This window comes from Helianthus annuus, chromosome 15 (assembly GCF_002127325.2).
Source record: "Helianthus annuus cultivar XRQ/B chromosome 15, HanXRQr2.0-SUNRISE, whole genome shotgun sequence".
Lineage (NCBI taxonomy): Eukaryota > Viridiplantae > Streptophyta > Magnoliopsida > Asterales > Asteraceae > Helianthus > Helianthus annuus.
In genome coordinates this window covers 51,933,156-51,937,898 of record NC_035447.2, presented here as the reverse complement: position 1 = coordinate 51,937,898, position 4,743 = coordinate 51,933,156, and positions in this window count along the sequence as shown.

Genomic DNA, 4,743 nt, shown 5'->3' with positions numbered 1-4,743 from the left:
CCGTGATTTCCGGAATCATTTCGCTGTACTGATCCTTTGTCCTGCGACGTATGTTACTTGAATATTACATGTTTGATTATTAGTAAATGATTGCATGTTTAAGTGTCATGTGTTTGAGATTATGGTATGTATGTATAAGTCGCATCGCACCAAAACATTTGGGCAGCACACCCTTGTTCCATGTTCTGTCTTGGCCCGAAACCCCTTTTTGGATCCTGAATGCGCAGCCGAAAAACCACACAGCCCAAAGCCCAAGGTTTGGCCGGTTCTTGTGGATTATCACACACACACTTCATTCTATTATAGGCTGCTAAGATACTTATAAAAAATACGCTGCTATATATTAATATTAACTGGGAACTTGGCCCATATGTTAAATCAGAATTCGAAGATCTTGTTTACAACTTGGCCTACTTTATTCCATACTTGTATCAAAACTATTATTATTATTCATACATACGAGCATATAAGAGAAATTTGAACAACCATTTAATAATAATCAAGGCATGAACAACAGCCCACTGCGGCCCACATGTATTACTCATATTCAGTTTGCATGGCACGTGTATAAGCATTAAATAAGTCAAATCATACATTCAAGAACTAATTATAGAATATTGGGAAATAAAGTCGGCTAATATATTTGTTGGGGGAATAAATGGCTGTTGCCAATTATTATTATGAAGGAAAAAGTCAATTAATTGGCTGGGAACACATCTTGCACATATGAGAATTAATTCCTTGAACGTGAAGAATTATCATTCTGACCACATGGGCCGCAAAAGGGGTGCAAAGCCATGTTCATAGCTGGCCCGCAATACATTAGCTTGCTTATTTGTAAAGTTATGAAATAGGATTACGTATAACTTGAGAAGTTAACAAAACAAAACCCTACCCATCTCTCAGGATTACGAACGGCAGTGGATAACCCCCCCCCCCTTCTTTCTCGTAACCTTCTGCTTTAACTATAATCTTTCGATTGGTATGTTTCTTCTATCATATGATTTATATATTAATTGATTGGTATGTGAGTTATACTTTGCATATGTTATTACCTTACATATGTTATGTTGTGTTTATAAGTGCCACTGATTACATGTATTAGGAATGATTGCAACATGCTAATATTTGTGAATCATGATTATGTATGCTACTGAATATTATGGTCGAATTGTGTCTGAGTATGTGTGGGAAATTAATGAAAGTGATGTGCATAATATTAGGATTATAATAAACATCATATTAAACTTCCTGCTGAATCTAATCAAGAAGTGCTATGATGATTTCTTTGTAGTAAATAGTTAGGGTGCATGTTATTAAGAATGTTGATGTGTATACATACCCATATTCTGATTTGTTACTGTTAGACTAAGATAATAAAACTGGTTATTAATGAACTAATGGATCCATGCACATGTTTAAGAAGATGACTTGATGTTGTGATACAGATAACAATTATTAGATTAGGTTCACAAAACTAATTGAGGTTGTGATGTTGATAAGAAGGGTAGCATGAGTAGAAGATGTGACTTTGATTGTGTAATTTCTGTTGTTTAAGGCCTTAGGGTTAACTGGAAAGTTGTTGGGTGAGTTGGTGCCCAATAAAAACAATCGGCCCATGTTGTGTATTAGTCAGAATTATGTTGGGCCATATATTAAAACAAGACACATCCTACAACACAAACGAATCAGACTTAAAAAGCTACTGGGCCAGATGGGCCAGCCAACTTCTTCATTATATAAAATAGGTTGGGTCGCTACATTTATTAGATAAACTGTTGGGCCGGTTATGGATTTGTGACCCACACATGCATCTTGGGTGCACTTGTAACTGGGCCGGGAATTAACTGGGCCATAGTTGGGCCGATGGGTGGCATTGGGTCACACAAAGCTTAAGAGACTTGCTAATTTGATTTACCTACTGATGTGTTGATAGATTGACTGTATGACTCGAACTACATGCTACAAGTATAATGAATGTGTGATATACAAACAATGTGAACGTGAAATTAATTGTGCATGGGATGCGTAATTTACATTAATGCGAAACTGATTGTTATTGGTAATTACAATAGGGACTAATTGACCAACTTGGAATACGTTTCTTAAACTTACCAAGCAAAACTAAGGTGAGTTCATCTATTGAGCATGCGTCCCGGTGGTTGGGACAGTCAGTGGGTATCCCGGGGAGGGATAGGTCTTTTGGGTAAAACTGGGATGTTGGATAATATTCTCACCCTATCACTCTTAAGTCCCATCTTTTGTTACCGGGGAGGTAACGGGGTATTAGTTAGTAGCGCTACTTAGGTTTGGCACCCTCACACCGTACCGGGGAGGACGGTTGTAAACTAATGACCCAGTCATTCCAAGTGTTTTGATAGGAGCACTGGGGAACGGGCAAAGTATACATCAGGAGCCGTCTTGTTCAGCATCGAGATATTATCAACATTACTTTCGGATTTAAATTCAATGGATTAACTAAATACCTGGTAACTAACGTTTTCGTAAAACTATGAACTCACCAGCGTTGTCTGATACACTTGTTGCATGCTCGCAGGTCGTTAGATGTCTTGGATTGGAACTTGTTGCCTGGTGTAGCTGGAGTGGTCATGGGTCGAACTGGATGGATACATGTGTTGGAAGTATTGATATGACACGTTGGTTTCGAAACAGTTAAACTATGATTTCTTTTATTTGCTTCCGCTGAACATGTTGGTTTTCATTTAAACTTATTGATAGTACTTTTCATTATAAATTGGCAATTTCATTTTTAAATTTGTGATTGGTTCAACATGATTAGTGGCTCGTTATTGGTTTTTCACACGCCTAGCGGGGTTTTCCATGGGTGGTATTTTGGGGGTGTGACAGGGTACACTACATTATTATTTGAATATGCTAGAATAGTGCTGACGGGTAGTTCGTACGACAACCCTTAAGTGGTATAAATGATAATAAAATCCTACATTTGATCGGGTAGTTGTCTAGAATTAGATAACTACGGTTGTTTGTGTTTCAGGTACAAACGGGAGCTTAAAATGGAAGGAACACGGAGAATAAATGAAAAAATCAATTTTTGGAATTGAAGAATTAAGAGGATAGCAGGATAGAGGACAAAATTACGAGAACGTGGGCGAAAACGGTGAAGAAAACGGAGTTGAAACGAAAAAGTTATGCTGAAAACAAGTTTTCATGTTGAAGCCTGTCGTAGGCTACGGCAAGGGCCGTAGCTTACGGCGCCGACTGCCACTTTTTGTCACCGTATGACAGTTTAAAGCCACTGTAAGCCATTCCAAGCCACCGTAAGCTACAGTGGCCACCGTAGCTTACGACACTGACCTGTGTAAATGTGTAACTTCCACATTTTAATGCGGATTTATGGTGTCTTTTCACCTCTAATCATTGCCATTCGGTTACACATAGTTCTAGGGGCGATTTCTAGTGTTCTGGGTGCTTGAAGACAATTTCCAAACATTCGGTTTGTGTTTTTGATTGTTATGAACATTGAAAATTGTGTGAGGATGATGATTCAAGCCATGAGTGGCTAAACTCTTGATGACTATCTTTGGTTGAAGGTTTGTATTAGACTTTATGCTTGATTTCCTAATTTCTAGAATAACAAACATTGTCTTTATGATTGTTTGTTATGGTGTGTGATTTATTGTTTGTAAATTGTTGATTCTTTTGTTAATCTAATTTGAAACCATATGTTCTTGGTGCCGTTGGCAATCGAGATATCATGGGTAGAATTAGGATTGGGTAAGGGTTAATTGGTCATCGGGTAACAACCTCACGTTCTAGGAATCTGAGTACTTAGTTCCCTTTCATCACTATATGTAATCACACACGAATTATGTCTATGTACTTCTTTCTAGTGGAATGATAGCATAAATGTCAAAGCAAACCGGAAACTAATGATGGTAATTTGTCTCTAAATTGTTTACAACCAACACTTTCATTTTGCAATTAGAATAGTAATCTTAGTTTTAAAAATCAAATCAATCAATCCAACTCTTGAATTAATTTAATTGCAATTAGGTTAATTTAGTAATTTAGATAAGTTTTTAGATAACACATATTCCACAAACTCCCTGTGTTCGATACCCACTTGCCACTAACTATTTAGTAGTAATTGGATTAAATTTGATTGTGACCACGACATCACGTTAAATTTTGACGTCGTTACCGGGGAGTAGTGAGCAACGTGTGTTATTTTTGATCTTTTTAAGTTTGTTATTTTTCTGGTTTACACTGGGTGTGTTAGTGTGCAGGTATTTATAGGTGCATGCGTACTAGAAGCTCTCACAAGCTATCACCATTGGCATTTGATCCAAAGATTGAACGAACTTTGAGAGGAAACAGAATCTTGTTAAGGGAAAACAAAATTAGCGGTTCACCAACAACACCAACTACACCAATTACACCACTTAGATACATGGATCCACCGCCACCACCACCCACTACGGGTGAGCTTATACCACCTTTCATACCATCATCAATTCAACCTTCACCAAATACCACCATGCTTAACACTACTACCGACCCTACTCCACCTCATGATGTTACACCAACCAACACTACACAACCTATTACCACCCAAGATGAACCTACACTTACTTTTAACCCTTCTACTACAATTTCAACATTCTCCCATTTCTTCCCAGGTTCGGGTCAATCATCTTCAACTTATTCAATACCACCAAATTCAACTGTTGTTCATGCTACTTCTTCATTTAGACCCTCGAA